Source organism: Miscanthus floridulus, chromosome 10 (assembly GCF_019320115.1).
Source record: "Miscanthus floridulus cultivar M001 chromosome 10, ASM1932011v1, whole genome shotgun sequence".
NCBI lineage: Eukaryota > Viridiplantae > Streptophyta > Magnoliopsida > Poales > Poaceae > Miscanthus > Miscanthus floridulus.
In genome coordinates, this window is record NC_089589.1 from 75287843 (window position 1) to 75306992 (window position 19150).

Below are 19150 nucleotides of genomic sequence, written 5' to 3' on the forward strand. Positions count from 1 at the left end.
GCTCTGTGACGTGAAGGTTGATGGATATTAGCCCTTGTTTAGTTGTTTAGAATTGGCGCTGACAAATTATTTGGTAATACTTGTCCAACCATTGACTAATTAGGTTCAAAACGTTCGTCTCGTAAAGTATAATCAAACTGTGCAATTAGTTTTTGATTTTGTCTACATTTAGTACTTCATACATGTACCGTAAGTTTGATATGACTGAAAATCTTTTTTTTTATATAGTGCCAAATTCAAGAGTTTGAGGAACTAAACACCCCCTTAATACTTCTCTGCTCACTGCAAAGAGATGCTGTCCGCATCGCGCACGACTCTGCTGTCCACTGCCCGTGCTGCTGTCACCGGTCAACAAATAATAAAGAGAAAGCCATCTTCCACGGCTCCCAGCGCCTTTCACTGGCTGCTGCACAGTGCTGCACCGCTCGTACTGTGCTACGTGAAGCTGTGAAGACGATGGTGCCACGTCACGTCTCAACCTGCATGATAGGGACGCGTGCAGTGCAAGTGCAGATCGATACGCTACTAGTAGTACTATATGAGTATTTTTAACATTATTATTATTATGTGTGATGTGTGATACATCATGTCGAGTCGCATTAATTTCGGTGTAGGGCTACATTAGTGTACCCGTATGCAGTGAGGCGGAAGTTGTGCGCGGTGCAGCGGCACTGTATAGCGGTCAGCGTTTGGTTTGTATTGAAAGGCGTTGGGGAGCGGTGGAAGATGGCTTTCTTTTTATTATTTGTTGACCGGTCACGGCAGCATGGACAGTGGGCAGTAGAGCCATGTGCGACGCGGATGGCATCGCCCGGCAGTGAGCAGACGAGTATTAATATCCTTCAGCCTTCACGTCGTAGAGCGTGAGAGAGTGAGATAGAGCCCTAGAGAAAGCTACGGCGGCCACACGTGGAGCTGTGGTGGCCACACGTGGTTATCCATGCTCTGCGCTATGTATTCTATTGCAGAGGTATCGGTCACGTCAACATCACCTAGGATGCATTACTGTGCTCGGCCAGGCACCTCGGCGTCAAGATCTGTGATGCCGAGACGTGTTACCTTGATGCCATGAGTCCTGGCGCTGGCGCCGACCCCAGCATCCAAAGATGATTTTAAGTCTCTCAGAGGCCAAATGTAACTTTTGTTCAAAAATAGAGTCAAATTATAAAAAATTGGGGAATTACTCCCTTGTACATGTACCGCATAAAGACCTTGATTTTGAGAGGTAATTTAAGTTTCTAGATTAAAATGTTATATGGTATAGCTTCTACTCCTAACAAAGCTTTGTACACTGAGTTTACTGAAAACAACCTATTCTGATATAGCCCCCACAAAGCCTCCTTCTCCTTGGGCTTCATAACCAATTTCCATGCTGCAAGGTTGTACCCTTTCCTTCTGAAATCATTGCCTCTAAAGACAGCTTTTCATATATTTGTCAATTGCTTCAATGACAGATACCGGTAGTTTTAGGGAGCACATATAGTAGGCTGGTAGGGATGAAAGCACTGAGTTCACAATTTGCAATCTTCCAGCATAAGCGCGTGTTTAGTTGCCTGAATTTGAAAATTTAGGCTACTGTAGCATTTTCGTTTTTATTTGGCAAATAGTGTTTAATCATAGACTAATTAGGCTCAAAACGTTCGTCTCGCAATTTTCAACCAAACTATGCAATTAGTTTTTTTTCGTCTACATTTAATGCTCCATGCATGTATCGCAAGATTCGATGTGAGGGGTACTGTAGCACTTTTTTGGATTTTGGGGTGGGAACTAAACATGCTCTAAAATAGGAATTGTGCACTGGTAGAGAGCCTTCTGACATGATGACGAAACTGTGTGTCAGCAGGTCATATGATGATCAGATCAGTGGTGACCAAGCGTTCAGCACCCCCCAAGCTATGGGTCAGCAGCCCAGAATGGAGCAACTAGCTGTAGCTGTTTAGTTGATGAGAAAGCTCCAGGTGAACAAACAAGGTATAAGTGTAACAGAGAACTCAATCTCAACTCAACTCGAACTCCTCAAAGTTGCCCTTGCTTTTCTCTGAACTATTCCTCTTATTTATTTATCCCTATATAATCTTGGTATCAGATTCATCGATCATGGGTCGTCTTCCGTTCGAATGGGGATTTCTCCTGGGGAGCCACGTCCGGACATAAAGTCACGGACCGTTCTGATAGTTGCATTATGGCAGATCCTAATCTAAGTAGTATTTGAGTCACAATTCAACATTACAATATACTTATTCCACATAGACGATCCCAATTAGTAATCTGGTATAGTGTATGTGCAAACAAACATCTTCTATAACATTTGAAGGCAAATATGATTATTTCAAATACATCACAATCAGTAATCTAGTACTGTATATGATTACATATGCAAGCAAGCATCTTCCGTAGTATATATATATATCTTATAAGGCTTAATGGAGAAGGATCCGACGAAACTTTATTCTTTTCTCCATTAGACATTATATATATTGTAGGTTGCTTTAAACATCACTTTCCTTGAGAGGTTTCCGGCCAAGGACAAAGAAGGTCATTGTAAAGATCTGTTCCCTGTGATCATGCATCGTCCATTATTTCTTTCAAATTTTATTTTGGTTGCTCAACTCTATGATTCTGATAAGGACATTGTAGTTTCGGCCTTGTTTAGATCACCTTTAAATTCCAAATTTTTTCACTCTCTCTCCATCATATCAATTTTTAGCCGCTTGCATAGAGCATTAAATATAGGTAAAAAATAACTAATTGCACAGTTTAGTTCGAAATCACGAGATAAATTTTTTGAACTTAGTTGGTCCACGATTAGACAATATTTACCAAATAAGACGAAAGTATTACTATTTATCGGATTGAAATTTTTTGCAATCTAAACATGGCCTTCCTTTCAAGACTTACCGACAGCTTATGATGAGGTCATTGGATGCAGTATGCAGCATGCTAACAAGCTTACTGCTGCCTTTCGGAGCAATCCGGAGGAACTCCAGTGTACCAGCCTGCAATAAAATCAACGATAAAGCAGTAGCTTGAGACATTCTTACCCACAAAAGCCTGCAGATCATACGACTACCTAAAAACATGTCTCAGTACAGTCCTGTAACTTAAGCCCTTGTTTAGTTCGCGAATTTTGGATTTTGGGGCTACTGTAGCACCTTCGTTTTTATTTGGCAAATAGTGTCCAAACATTGACTAATTAGGCTTAAAACGTTCGTCTCGCAATTTCCCACCAAACTGTGCAATTAGTTTTTCTTTTCGTCTACATTTAATGCTCCATGCACGAGCCGCAAACATTCGATATGACAGGTACTGTAGCAACTTTTTGGATTTTGGGGTGAAACTAAACAAGGGCTTACAATTGCACGCATGAGGAACTTTGCGACACCAGAGTAACTGAAGCTGCTCCATGAGAAAAGGTGGGCATCTATGTCCCAGTACCATGGGCATGGAGAGTCCTCAGCAAGATCCCTCGCCAAGACAATCTAAAATGAAACAGAAGAGTCATTTCGCTATATATCCCAAAGTAATTTGACCTAGATCTGTCTCATTGAAACCATAGCCTGATGGTTTTAGTACAGCACCTCGAATCCAGCTTCTTTCATAGCCTGGATGCACTGACGAGTGGTACGGACGTCAGGCAAGGCACAGCCGAGCTCAATTTTGGCCTTGAGGTCCCTATGCTTAGCGTTGTTTGGATCAAATTTATCAGTCAAGCACAGTTCATCTAGTGCGAAATATTGACCAGGTTTCAGCACCCGGTATATCTCCCTGTAGGCACCTATCTGTAATAGCCAGATACCAAAAACAACCTCAGCAACACTGGACTGTGTGTTCACTCAAAAACATAACTCTAGTTTGCAGTTTATTTTGTGAGTCTACTACATCAGGAGCATAAATTGTGGCCTCTATTGCGTAGGCTGCATCAAAGGTGTTGTCAGGAAATGGTATGTTCATGAAGTCTCCCTACAATTGCCAAAAAAGATAGTAAGGCACATTAGATTTTAGTATAAAGAAAGGTCATGACCCGACGAAAACCATTATAATTTACTGATAGCGGATGCAACTTCACCTTAATGAAGTTGCACTGCTCACTCAGACCGGCCGAAAAATTGAGCTCCTGAAATGCAAATAGCCTATATTGCATCTGACGCAAAAGTATATATGCTAACAAGTTTAATATTGTACTTCTTGAAGAATAAGTCAGAATAACCAAACCTTGCCCCTTGATATCTGGTAAGCGTTGTTGTTCAGTCCAGTTATATCTGTTGAGCTAGAATAACAAATAGCATTGAGACATCTGTATAATATGGCAGTTTATTTTTTTAACTCATTACCTGAATCTGGCTATTTCCCTTAAGGGCCCCCCCAATTCCACATCCTACATCCAAGACCTGCAGATTAACAAGGAAGACATGATCCAAGACCTGCAGTACTTTTAACCACTGAATGTCCATCCATCCATCCATCCATATCTGCTCCTTCCTTCAACTGTAAACTACTTCCTAACTGTCTCATGTCTCGTCCTTTTTCACTTAATCGCCAACCTGCCACGATGCACACCCTGGAAGTGTAGCACGTCCTGCCACATTGATGGAGCAGTGAGGTCCAGCCCTTGTTTAGTTATATTTCCCGTAGAACGTTTTAATTTCACACCCTTGCTCCAGTGACAGGGCTTACGGTTTGGCATTTAATTTAAAGATAATACATAGACATTTACTACTCCCTTTGTTACAAATTTTGTCATTTTAGCTTTTTAATATACATAGTCGTCTTTACTGTATATGTAGACCACGTATCTAGATGCATATAAAAACTATATTTCTAGAAAAGTCAAAACAACTTATAATTTAGAATAGATGGAGTAGCATCTAAGTCACATATCACCACACATTAGCAAGGGACTGATTTCAATGTTTGGCATTTGAAGATAAGACAGAGACAGTACTGTTCAACGGCTGATTCAAATTGATTCCTGGCGATGTTTTGCCTTTGAAAGGCCCTAGAAACATTTGAGGCCCCGGACTGTGACATTACTTCATGGTATTATTCTGCATAAAAAAAAACAATTTTAGGTAAACAAATTATCACAGAACGGATATAGAACAGATTATGACAAAAAGGTTTAAGTCTGATGTCCTAAGTCAAATCATTTGGGTAAACAGATTAACAAACCACTCTCAATCCACAAATAAATCAATTTCTAAAGATTTCCTAAGTCAATCTTTTTATTTAAGTCTGATGGAATTTTATAAAAAGGAAAACAACTGGTGTGTATTGGAGTTGTTGTAAATCAATCTTTTTCCTAGAGTTGTCCTGCAGCCCCTATCCTCAGCCAAAAAAAAACATGGAGCTGGTCTTCAGACCCAGCCCGACAACCCCCTCCAAACCATAGCAGGCGCCCGAAGCGGTCCAGCAGCGCAATGCTGGAAGAGTACGTATTAGCCAGCCGTGGAAGCAGAGGCGGCGGCGGCGGAGGGGGAGGGAGGTTCGCACCTCGCTGCATCGAGTCGAGACGGGTTCGCGGCGCCCGCCGGACGATGCGGGCTTGCGGCACGGGCTAAGGCAGGCTTGCGGCGCTGGCAGCCCAGCGGGCTGGTGGGGTGCCCATCGCCGTTTGCAACTATACGCCCGATACAAGTGAGGAGCCCGACGTCCGGCCACTTCCCTGCTCAGTCAAGTCACAATTCGTGAGTACCGACGCCGTGCCAGCTCATTCCTGACGATCAGCATCGCTATCGCTGCCTTCCTCGCCGCAGCTGCGTCCTACAAGCCTCCTGACCGCCTCCTCCACGCCGCAGCAAGCCATGGCCAGGTCTCCAGCCAGCCAGCCTGTGCGTTGCCCATGACCCATTGTTGTTGCTCCCACTAACCCTTCTTGTAGCACTACTACTTCCATATCACCTTTGAGTGATGGTTTCACTTGTGATGCCTCACTAATGGTGGAAAATGAGACCCTCAAGAAGGAAGTAAATGAGCTCACTCATGCCTTAGGCAATGCATATAGTGGAGATGCCCGCTTGCTAAAGTGCTTGGGTAGCTAAAGGTTTTCTCTCAACAAAGAGGGATTAGGCTATACCCCCAAGAAAGGCAAGGTGGCCTTTGTCACTCCCAAATCTAGCTTTGTGAAGGGCAATGGTCAGTTTTGCAATAGATGCAAGCAAGTTGGACATATAGAGCAATATTGCAAGACTAACAAGAACAAACAACCTAATGTATCCTCAATTAGATATGATTCTTATTACATGCTTGTTAAGGGTGTCAATGGTGTAAAGGCTAAGTTCATTGGTACACCAATCGTGGCCCAAAGAAGAAGGCCATGAGGGTACCAAAGACCTTGGTAACTAACCTTCAAGGACCCAAGCAAGTTTGGGTACCCAAAAAGAATTGATCTTCTTTTGTAGGTCAAATGTAAAACCGGAGGAAGGCATTGGGTGTTTGATAGAGGGTGCACACAACACATGACCGATGACTCAAGAATGTTCAATTCAATCAATGAAAATTATAGCAATATGATTGATAGTATCATATTTGGTGACAATGGCAAAGGCAAGGTCAAGGGTCGTGGTAAGATTGCAATATCCAACGACTTAAGCATTTCCAATGTGCTACTAGTAGAGAGCTTGAACTTCAACTTATTGTCGGTAGCTCAACTTTGTGATCTTGGTTTCAAGTGCATATTTGGTGTGGATGATGTAGAGATAATAAGTGTAGATGGATCTAACTTGATATTCAAATGATTTAGATATGAGAATCTATACTTGGTTGATTTCAATGCTAGAGAAGCTCAATTATCAACATGTTTGCTCACTAAGTCTAGCATGGGTTGGTTATGGCATAGAAGGCTTGGTCATGTTGGAATGAAATAATTGAACAAATTGATTAAGCATGATCTAGTTAGAGGCTTGAAAGATGTCACATTTGAGAAGGATAAGCTATGTAGTGCATGTCAAGCCAGAAAGCAAGTTGATAACACACATCGTAAGAAGAGTATGATGAGTACATCTAAGGCATTTGAGTAGTTGCACATGGACTTGTTTGGACCAACCACATACACTAGCATTGGTGGAAACAAATATGGATTTGTAATTATGGATGGTTTCACTAGATACACTTGGGTCTTCTTTCTTATTGACAAGAGTGATATGTTTGCAACCTTTAAGACATTCATCAAGAGAATTCACAATGAGTTTGAAACAACCATAAAGAAAGTAAGAAGTGACAATGGAAGTGAGTTCAAGAATACAAGAGTTGATGATTTGTGTGATGAATTTGGGATTAGGCATTAATTTTTGGCCAAGTACACTCCTCAATCAAATGACCTAGTTGAGAGGAAGAATAGAACTTTGATTGACATGGCAAGATAAATGTTGAGTGAGTACAATGTGAGTCATTCATTTTAGGCCAAAGCAAACAACATGGCTTGCTACTATAGCAACCGACTCTATTGTCACCCTATGATAGAGAAGACACCTTATGAGCTCTTAAATGGAAGAAAGCCCAATATTGCATACTTTTGGGTTTTTGGTTGCAAATGCTACATATTGAAGAAAGGCACAAGATTGAGTAAGTTTGAGAAGAAATGTGATGAAGGTTTCTTGCCTGGTTACTCAACTACTAGCAAGGCTTATAGAGTTTGGAATTTGGCTAGTGGTACTCTTGAGGAGATTCATAATGTGGAATTTGATGAAATCAATGGTTCCCAAGAGGAACATGAGAATCTAGATGATGTAAGAGGCACTCAATTGGTCAATGCAATGAAGAACATGGATATAGGTAACATAAGGCCTAGAGAGGCGATTGATGTTGAAGATGATAAGAATCAAGTGCTCTCTAACTCAAATGTGCAAACTAGTGGTTCTCATGATCAAGTTCAAGCAAGTGCTAGTGATGACAAAGTGCAAGATCAACAACAAGTGGCTAATTCATCATCTCAACCAAGTGATCAATCAAATGCAATCAATCAAGTGCAAGTTCTCCAACCAACCAATGTTGCAAGAGACCATCCATTGGATTCTATCATTGGTGATATCTCAAGAGGTGTACAAACAAGATCAAGATTGGCATCATTTTGTGAACACTTCTCAGTTGTGCCTTCCATTGAACCTAAGAAGATAGATAAAGCTTTGTTGGATGTTGATTGGGTGAATGCTATGCATGGAGAGCTAAACAACTTTACAAGAAACCAAGTATGGGAGTTAGTTGAGGGACCTAAGGATCATAATGTGATTGAAACTAAGTGGGTCTTTCAGAACAAGCAAGATCACGATGGGATAGTTGTGAGAAACAAAGCAAGATTAGTGGCTCAAGGATACACTCAAGTTGAAGGTCTTGACTTTGGAGAAACTTAAGCCCCAGTTGTAAGATTGGAAGCAATTAGGATCTTGTTAGCCTATGTTTGTGCCCACAACATCAAGTTGTACCAAATTGATGTGAAAAGTGCATTTCTAAATGTGTACATCAATGAGCTTGTGTATGTTGAGCAACCTCCTAGTTTTGAGGATGAGAAGAAACCGAACCATGCATACAAGTTGAGAAAGGCTTTGTATGGTTTGAAGCAAGCACCAAGAGCATGGTATGAGAGATTGAGGGATTTCCTACTCTCTAAGGGATTCAAGATAGGCAAGGTTGACACCACTCTCTTCACTAAGAAGCTAGGCAATGACTTGTTTGTATTGCAAATCTATGTTGATGATATTATTTTTGGATCAACCAGTCAAGATTTGTGTGAGGAGTTTGAAAACATGATGGCAAGTGAGTTTAAGATGTCCATGATTGGAGAGCTTAGTTACTTCCTTGGTCTTTAAATCAAGCAATTGAAGAGTAACACATTCATGAGTCAAGGCAAGTACATCAAAGACATGCTCAAGAAGTTTAGAATAGATGATGCTAAAGCTATTAGTATACCAATGGGGACAAATGAAAGCTTGGATAGTGATGCTAGTGGCAACATGGTGGATCAAAAGATGTATCGGTCTATGATCGGAAGCCTACTCTATGTAACCGCATCAAGGCCGGATGTGATGTTTAGTGTATACATGTGTGCTAGATTTTAAGCCTCACCTAGAGAAAGTCATTTGAAGGCAACAAAGAAATTGAAGCATACACAAAATATGAGATTTTGGTATCCCAAAGGAGTAAGATTTGAGTTCATTGGATATTTGGATTCCGATTATGCGGGATGCGAGGTTGAGAGAAAGAGCACATCGGGAATATGTCAATTGTTGGGGAGATCACTTGTGTCTTGGTCGTCTGTTGGTATAAATTAATGCACATAGAATAATCCACAAGTGCACGGATATTATACCAATGTAGCACTTCACCGGGAGTACCCAGTTTTATATCAAACCCAAGGAAATATGTGTGAGAATAACCAAATCTAACTTATCCTAGCTTCACAATCTAGGCTAGATAATAGGAGCGTAGAGGAGACTACTAAGGTCTTATAGTTCTAACTTCGGTAAGCTTTGTCTTCTATTGTTCAATCAAGGAGATAATACTAGAGAAAACATAGGCATAGTATGTTTCCTATAGCAATGCTGTCCTGCTAGTACTATTAATGGGAGGTGGACTACAGAGGATTCAACGAGACTATAAAAGTCACCCTCGCGAGCTACCACCAATCCAGAAAATGGAGTACATCTACGAGTAACTGAGTCTAAGCACCACGCTTACACTACAAATACTACTTTAACCTAGGAGCTACATGGATTAAAGTACTCAAAAGAGAGTCACAAACCTAAAGAACAATATGAACAAGATGCTTACTTAAATTAGAAGTCGATTACCAGAGAAATCTCAGAAGCAAGCTCAAGAAGAACTTGATTCCACCAGGTACAAGCCATAGAGAGAGCACCGACAGGCTAGGACTCCTCCAGAACTCTTCTCTCACACTCTATCTCTCTATTTCTAGAACTAGACTAGATTCTATGGAGGACTAATATTCTCTTGATTGCTGGCTCTGATCCTGGTGGACATATGAATTAGGCTTCCTGGCTTCTCAGCTCTCAGTATCAAATGAGCATTGCCTCTAGGTGGTGCAGGCTAGATTATATAGCCCTGGGGGTCCAACGTGAGCCCTTAGATCAAACCGACTTAAGCAATGGCCTAGATGCATCCTCAAAGGCGGTGGAAAACCGACATAGGTAGCTGGCTGATAGGTGGGCCCACCAGGGGCTAGGCGGCCTGATAGTGGGGCTGGGTGGCCCCACATGTCATCCTCTGGCCTTCTACTTCGGTGACATGGCTTCTGGATCCTTCTAGAGTCTTCCCACATAGGTACCACGGCGGGATTTCGTATTTTCCTTTGACGATTAGGCCCTCCTTGGCGGTTTTCTGATTAAACCCCGCTGGAAACACAGATTCACCAAAACTTGTGGAATTTATTAGTTTCAACCCCTAAGTCTACTTTGGTGATTCGTTTATACCCTTATGCATGTTTAATTGACGATTAAAATATGTATTATAACTATCGTCAACATAGTCAAAAAAGAAAAAAAGTGTAGCAGAGTACATTTTGGCCGGTTGTTGTTGTGCTCAATTACTTTGGATGAAGGCTACTTTGAGCGATTTTGGAATCAAGTTCAAACAAGTGCCATTGCTATGTGACAATGAGAGTACCGTGAAGCTCACCAACAATCCGGTTCAACATTCAAGAACAAAGCACATTGATGTCCGCCATTATTTCATAAGAGATCACCAACAAAAAGGGGACATTTGTATTGAGAGTGTGGGCACCGAGGATCAACTTGCCGATATCTTCACCAAGCCACTTTGATGAGAAGAGGTTTTGCAAGCTAAGGAATGAATTAAACATACTTGACTTCTCAAATATGTGTTGATGCACCCCCATTATATGACATGCCTCTCCTTCGAGTAAAGCAAGGTAAAGTTGATTGATATGTTATTCATCCATTGCTAAGGACTTGTCTAGTTCATCTAGTCATTCCTATCATGTCTTAGGCTCATTCATGAAAATCAAAAGAATTTTATGCTTGTATGGTACCACTATTGCTTGTATGCTTGAAATGATCTAGTGGTAGCATATGAAATGTTTGTGGGCTTGTGAACCAAGTGTTTAATCTAGAAAATGAGCTATAAGTGTTTAACTCAACATGGTACAAGATAACCCTTATTTGGAGGTGTGAAGAAGCTTGTTCTTGGATCAAACCGAGTTAAATATCTTTTGCAAATGATCTAGATTGAACCAAATTGGGAAAATGGTCCTCACTTATCATGGTTTCACACAACCTATCTAAAATTTAAGCTCACCTTTTGTGGTTATTGATGACAAAGGGGGAGAAGTAATTCCAAAGATAAGCAAAAGGGGTAGAGAAACCAAAGATTGTAAGATAGGTGAAAGGAAGGGGATCAATTATAATTTTAAAGCAAACAAGTAGGGGAAGCAAGCTCATAAACTTGTTTGTTGCATTTGAATGTGCATTACATATATTTGCTTGCGTGGTACAAGTTCTAAAATTCCCTACCCATGCTTGTGTGGTGTATGCTAGATCATAGAAAATGATTGATGATATGAAAACTAGCATGCATAGGATAGCTAGATATACCTTGATACTTTACAAACAAGTGGTGCTAGAGCCTTGCTTCTAATGTTGATCTCACAAGGTATCTAGTTTGTCCTTTCTCTTCAAGTGATATCTAGCAAATCATGGTGCCAAGGATGGTGTTCAAATGGCAACTCTGTTTGGTATCACGCTTCAAAGGTCCATTCTTTACACCTTAGCATCATTTGGTAGCTATTACTCTCCCAAACTTCTAATCCATGCATATGTGCGAGCTTTCAAATCCAAACTCTTAGCACATATGTAGGGGGAGCTAATACTACCAATTTGGGTTGATGAAACTTGTCCATAATCTTTACACATGGTAATATGCTTGGGCAAGCAACATGAATCCAAAAAGATTTCATTGAATATGTTTGTAAATAGGTTGTCATCAATTACCAAAAAGGGGGAGATTGAAAGCCCTAGTTTGGTTTTGGATAATCGATAAAACCGAGCACTAACCTTTGTCATGATTTGTGAGATGAGCTAGGTTGGTGCAATCCAAGTGTGGAGCATGCTGATGAAGTCCATGGAGATGGAGATGGACATATGTTGAAGATGATCAAGCTCAACTTAGAAAAGAAGAAATAGAAAAACAAAAACCGAGAAGAACAAGGTAAAAGTATAAGATAGATTTTTGTTTTGCACTCAAGACACCATAGAGGTGTGAGTGACATAGGATCGATAGCTGTACTATAAAGAGGAGAAATCTTTGGCTAAACGGCTTATCGAGTGCCACTAGGTGACATAATTCTTGCACATGCATTTAGAAATCTAGTGTGCTAACCTTAACCCTTATAAAATGCTTTGAAAAATGCTAACACATGTGCACACAAGTTCTACACTTTGTGGTTTGCAAGTTGGAAGCAAGGGTGAAGCGGTTGACATAGAAAAAGAAAAAGAGGAAGAAGTTCATGACCGGATGCTGGCCGCGGGCTGACCGGACTCACCCTAGGCGTGTCCAATCAATTATAAGCGATGGTGCTGCTCTGGCGGAGAGCGAGGTGGAAGGACCGAACGCTGGCTTGGGACCGACTGGCGCATCCGGTCACAAGTTGGCAGGCGCATAGAGAAGGCCAGTGATGACCGGACACCGTGGCGAGTCGAGTCACCATCGACCGGATCCGTCCAATCATGATTTCTGTGCTCTGGAACCTTACTAGACGTGATTGGAGGCACTATGAACGTGAGTCCGGTCGTTTTGGGGATGAGTCCGGTCATTCTTTAACCCTGGGGCACCTGTTCACTTGAACGTTAGCGATCGATGCGCGAGATTTGAATGGGGGACGCGTGGCAGCCATCGGGTGACCAGACACAGGGCAGCATCCGGTCAGCCCGCGGTAGACCATCGGCTCTATTTCGAGGGACCGCCTTTTTAAGTGTTTGGCCGGTTTGGGGCTCACTCTCTTGGCACTTTGACATACTTGATATCCTTATGAGCCTAAGCAAACACCTCCCACTCATCTCCATCATTGATTCATCATCATAGTGAGTGTTGGAGTGATTCCAAGTGCATTTGCTTGTTTCTCTTGGTGGTTGCCACCCCCTAGACAGCTTGGAGCAGCAGAGGAGCATCGGCATGAGTTGGTGATTGTTCGTGACCAGCTCCGGTGATTGTGAGGGGTCTTGTACCTTCCCCGGCAGAGAGCCGAAAGGTAACTCTAGTGGATTGCTCATGTCATTGAGTTACCTCACTTGTGGGTAGGTTCTTGCGACGCCTCTTGTGGTGGGCTAGGTGTGTGATACCTATTAGCCACCAAACCACCAAGTTTTGGTCGACACAATGGGGACTAATGCTGGCAATCACGTGAACCTTGGGAGAAAAAATGATTGTCTCTTGCCCCTTGGTATTCTCCCAGTGATTGAATTGGTATTCATCTTGTGATTGGTTCACTCCTCTATGCGGTGGTATAATCACCCTACTCACTTATTTACATTCCCACAAATTAGTTTTAGCAAGCTCTTTAGTGTAACAAGTGTGAGAGCTCTTAGTGAGTAGTGACTTATTAAATTGTGTGCCTAGTGATTGTAGTAACTAGAATTGTTGGATAGGTAGCTTGCAACCCTTGTAGAGCTAGAGCAAGTTTGCATTTCACTATTTGTCATACTAATCAAAATGATCTAGTGATCTTGTAGATTTTTAAATAGGCTATTCACCCTCCCTCTAGCCATATTAGGACCTTTCAACTCTCCCTCACTCTATGATGGTATGTTCGGCTTAATGGTCCAAGTATTGGATCCACTGATCGTGCTAATTGAATAATGGGCTAGGCCGGGCTTGCGGCCCAAGTGCTGGATCACCCAGTTTTCACCTGCAAGTTTTTCGGCCAATGGGCTTGAGTCCGCCAAAGGTTCAGTCACCCTAGTCTATTTATAAGCAATCAAGGTTGAAGACGGTTCGACATTTTCACCACCACCACTAGTAGCAATCGTTCTCACTCCTCTCTCACTTTGATCTAGCAGACTCCACCATTTCTAGATCTTTCCTCAAACTCCCATAGTAATGGCACCGAAGAAAATCCTACCAAACAAAACCAAGATGATTAGTTCACTGACCGAATATGGTCCTGGCAACAAGTGCGGCAATGGTGGTAAGTGTTCCACCTCTAGTTGCCGCGAGAGGTGTCACTGCCACCATGGCGGACATAGATGCTCTTGTCCAAGAAGGTTTTCTGGCACTGGAGGTGCTCTTGGGGTAACGTTGTGCCCTGGGCCAAGATGTTGCCGCTAAAAACACCGGCGATATTGTAGTCTTCGTTGACTTCTTCTTTCGTGGATTCAATCTCCCAACGCATTGGTTCGTCCGCGATCTCCTCCGCTACTACGATTCCTAGGTGCATCATCTTACTCCCAAGGGTATGCGGGGATTCAGCCGCATTGGGGGCTCTTCTGCCGCTATTTCAAGGTTCTCCCCCAATTGGGCAGGAAGATCGCTGGCAACCTCTGGATCAAGGTGGCCTACAAGTCTTGCTTTTTCCACATCAGTCTTCCTTCCAATGTAGTTAACTGGGCGAAGAAGATGCTCTATGTGTATGACTGCAACGCTTTAGCATTTTCCCACCAGTTCCCCAGCCGCTACCAGTGAGGTTGAAGGAGGATCTGAGCAAGCTCGAGCATCACGAGGCGGACTAGCTTGTTGATGATATGCGGGAGTACCACTGACGGTAGGCTTTTACCTAGGAGGCTTGCCTGGTGGCCTCCTTCCAGAGGTGGATTCAACCTTTGCAGCAGCGTGACAGCCCTATGTATGAATTCGCCAATGCATCTAGTCCTTCTAGTGAGGACCTTGAGATGATGAGCCTCGAGGATGCTATTATCGTCGTGACATGGGTGCTGGGCCCGAAATCCATCATCAAGGGTAAAGATTGGCTGATCGACCCCTTTGCACAGGGAAGGGCCCTGCAAAAGCATGGTAAGCTGCCGAACTTAACACGTCAATTCCTTGGTCTTTTCGTCTTGCTTGGTGATCTTTATGTCGCGCTCATCTTTGGCCAGGTTCGCGCTGACTATTGGTCCAAAGCTCCCCACGACAGGGTGAAGAAGGCGAATGTCAGATGTGCCAGTGCGGCGGTCAGTGGAGGCACGGGTGAGGCAGACCTGTGGAGCCCTTCTTCACTTCGTTTCTTTCGTGATCCTTGTGTCCAGCTTGTTTCCAACTTCGTGCCCTGGACTTATGCGTGTCTTGTAGGTCTTCTACTCAGCTTCTAATGTCTTGCTTGAGGTGTTGATCTTCCGGATCATACCATTGCCTATGTCCAAGCCGCTTTTGCAGCCTTTGAACTATAACCAAAGAAACTAGCAAATGAAGTTAGTCCAAATGATCTTGTTGATCATCAAACACCAAAATCCAAACTAAATGGAGCAATGGTCCATTTTCCTTACAAATATCTATATATGAGGCATAGTCCAAATAGGACCCTGCATTTTACAGACAACACTCGATGTGAAAAAATAGTCCTAGATATTCTCTCATTAGATATTTGGGAGAACTAAAGAAATGTGAAAGATGCATGTACACCATAAATTGTAGTGACATATATTTCTAGCTGCGATCACTACCGGAGACGTCCTCTTTGCCGAGGGCTTGTGGGTTTGCCGAGGGCTAGATCTCGAGCACTCGGCAAAGGGGGTCTTTGTCGAGGGCCAGCCCCAGGAGCCCTCAGCAAAGATAGGCCCTCGACAAACAAACGGCCCTCGGCAAAATAAATCTTTGCCGAGGGCCTAGCCCTCGGCAAATATGGCCGGATGGGTCACGACGGCCACTAGCGTTAGTCTTTGCCGAGTGCCTGCCGTCAGGCACTCGGCAAAGATTTTTATTTTTTTTAAATATTCTTTGTCGAGAGCCATTGGCCAGGCCCTCGGCAAAGACCCCTTTACCGAGGGCTAGGCTAGACCCTCGGCAAAGAGTTTTTTTTTGGTTTTTTGAACCCTATTTTTTTGTGGTGCTATAATACATTATTTAAATCTCAATTTTAAAATTTGGGCCAAATTTGACTTTTTTTGATATATTTCCCTAATTTATTTCTTTTCGTTGATTTTTTTCGAATATTTCAAATTTGAACTGCAGGTGGATGGAATAATGCAATTTAGTGATTCAAAAAATGTTATTCATGGTATTTGGTGTATGTTGAGTCCCTATCCACGATCTCACATCAAATTTTGGGCATCTTCTTCACGTAACATGACGAGGAACTTGTCGGAAAAGTGTTTTTAAATTATATAAAATTCATACAAAGTCCGAAAATCATGAAACTTGTCGAGGTGTCATGTTATCGCATGTGTAGAATGTGGTAAAAATTTGAGAAGGTTTCGAGCAAGTTGTGATGTCGGATGCCTAAAACCCAGACATCTCCACATGTGATCACCCCCGCGAGCATCCTTGGTGTTTTGTGCAGGAAATGATACCCCGGCATTGTGCAACTGTCCGAAGAGTCGGTGGTGCGGGAGTCGGCCTCCAACTGGGACAGGTACGTGCTGGTCACGGATGACACTTATTGCAACAAGCAGGAGAGGGTATTGGCGGAGTTTTAGGTAAGTTTCTCTCGCACAACATTGCTTAATACATCTCATTCATTGGTTAAATGTTTTATTGAAATAATGAATGGATACATCGGTTTTGTATGTAGAAATTTTTCAAGGCCGAAGAAGGACTTGAGGCCCAGGCGGATCAGGCGGCTGCCGCAGCTTGTAGGAAGTATGTCACCGAGATGCACCAACATGGGCGCGTCCAAGCCCACATAGACTACTACAGGTCGGTACTTAAGCAGTCCCTCCCCAAGCCTCAAGCAAGAGTGATTATGCTGACCCGGGATCAGTACCTTGAGGTAGGTGAATAACATTCATAATGATTCGTTTTGATATTAAGTAGGTTCAATTTCATCTTCTTATATGTCAAATACTCGATGACTTGTAGGTGATTCCTTGGTGGTGCCGATCGTATCCCGAGTGCTGGGCCATGATCGTGGACAAGTGGTTATCACAGGACTTTGTTGGCACGCACGAGAGGCTGCGGGAACAGCGTCTGATGAGGCAAGGTCCAACTCACCATCAAGGCAGCCGCAGCCTCCCCGGATACAAACAAGCATATGTAAGTGATTTCTTTCATTTATTTTGATGCTCAATTCTGCTTGATTTCTCACAATCTTCCCGTCTTTCTCGCAGGAGGCTGCGCACCCGGGCGAGGAGGTCTTGGAGTTCTCTGCGTGGGCTATGTCCCACATGGGCAGGGCGTCGTCCTCTGTCTCCTTCGACCCGGCTGCCCCGCCCCAGGTGTACTCCAACCCGAACGTATACACTAAAGTCCAAGAGTACACGTCCTCGGTAAGGGAGATCTATGGGGAAGATTACAATGTGTGCACTGAGCCCATTGATGCAGAGACGATCATGAGGCTCGGAGGAGGCAAGAAGCATGGGCGGCTGTGGATTGCAGACGGCGCCATCGACTCCACCACCGTTCCCTCCCTCGACGCTATCCGAGCACGGAGCACGAGCTCCAGCCAGCCCATACGCTCACGGCCTTCTCCAGCACTGCAGCAGGTCCAGGCACTCCAGGTAATTCCTCTTTTACTCGTCGTACGTTGATATTTACACACCTAAATTAGATTTGCATTACTGATACATTGGAGTGAAATATTGCAGGTCGAGCTGCAAGAAACAAAAAGGCAAAGTCAAGAGCAGAACGCGGAACTGACCGCACAGCTGCAGGCCTAGCAGGTCGCGTTCGAGGCCACGCAGAAGCAGATGGCGGAGATGATGGTGATCATGCAAAGTCTTGGGCAAGCATCGGGTGTACCTGTGCAGTTTTCAGCTCCTCCTCCTACTCCTGCAGCTACTCCTGTAAGTATGAAAGTTCACTTTTCGCTTTGTGTTTTGCATGTATGTCGGCCTTCGTGCCGTTGTGGATGTCGGCGTTCGTGTCGTTGTGGATGTCGGCGTTCGTGCCGTTGTGGATGTCGGCGTTCATGCCGTTGTTTCTTGCAGGTTTTGAAAACCTCCCCGTGCAGGGGAGGTGCTGCCGAAATTTTTAATTGAGTCTAATCTTTTTGTATTCCTAGATTACTAGATACAATCTCTAAGTTCCAAAACTGTTTTTCCAGATTACTCACACATGCAATCTCTGCTCCTTTGTGCAGCCTCCGTCCGCGGGTTCCAATCAATTTGGTAGTGCGTCACTGGGTGATCCCGCCTTTCCTTCACCACCGTCTCATAGGCTACCTTGATCAGGACTAGTGCTAGGTGATGTGGTTGGACTTTATTGTAATATTTGTGGTTTATGGTTCTGACTTGTGCTTGGATTTCATGAACTTGTCGTAATAAACATGTGAATGATGATGAACATGTGACTTGTCGTTGTAATATATTGTGATTTGTGGTTCACAATTATGGTTGTGATATATTGTGAGAAAATAGGTTCTGTGTGATATATATATGTGATGGTTGATATGTATATGTATATATATGAAATGCTTGTGTCGATGTAATGCAAAAAAAAAAAAAAAAAAATTTCTGCCTCTTTGCCGAGGGCAATGACCAAGGCCCTCGGCAAAGAAGGGTCTCGGCAAAAAAAAAAATAAAATTTCTACAACATTTCTTTGCCAATGGCCATGGTTGGAGGACCTCGGCAAAGATTTTTCAAAAAAAAGAATAATTCTTTGCCGAGGGCCGTCCCATTGTCCTCGGCAAAGATTTTTTGGAAAAATTCTGCATATTTCTTTGCCGAGGGCCATGGTTGGAGGCCCTCGGCAAAGATTTTTCAAAAAAAAAGAATAATTCTTTGCCGAGGGCCCTCGGAGACGGCCCTCGGCAAAGACTCCGTCCCAGGCGCCGTCGCCGTGACGGCTGCTTTTCTTTGCCGAGTGCCGCTCCAGCCCTCGACAAAGGCTTTGCCGAGTGCCCGATAAAAGGCCCTCGGCAAAGACCCTCTTCGCCGACTCAAAATTCCCCGAGAGCTCTTTGTCGAGGGCCGCCCTCGGCAAAGCCTTTGCCGAGGATTAATGGGCCTTTGCCGAGGGCCTCAGGCCCTCGGCAAAGAGGCCGTCTCCAGTAGTGGATGATCTAAAGGAGACTTATAGAAGTTCTTATATTATTAAAAT

General features: G+C 43.3%; 1 pseudogene; it reads right to left on the bottom strand.

Annotated features, from left to right (window-relative positions):
• Positions 1-2277: 2277 nt before the first annotated feature.
• Positions 2278-4451, bottom strand: LOC136488878 (cycloartenol-C-24-methyltransferase-like; annotated as a pseudogene).
• Between the last annotated feature and the right edge of the window lie 14699 nt (positions 4452-19150).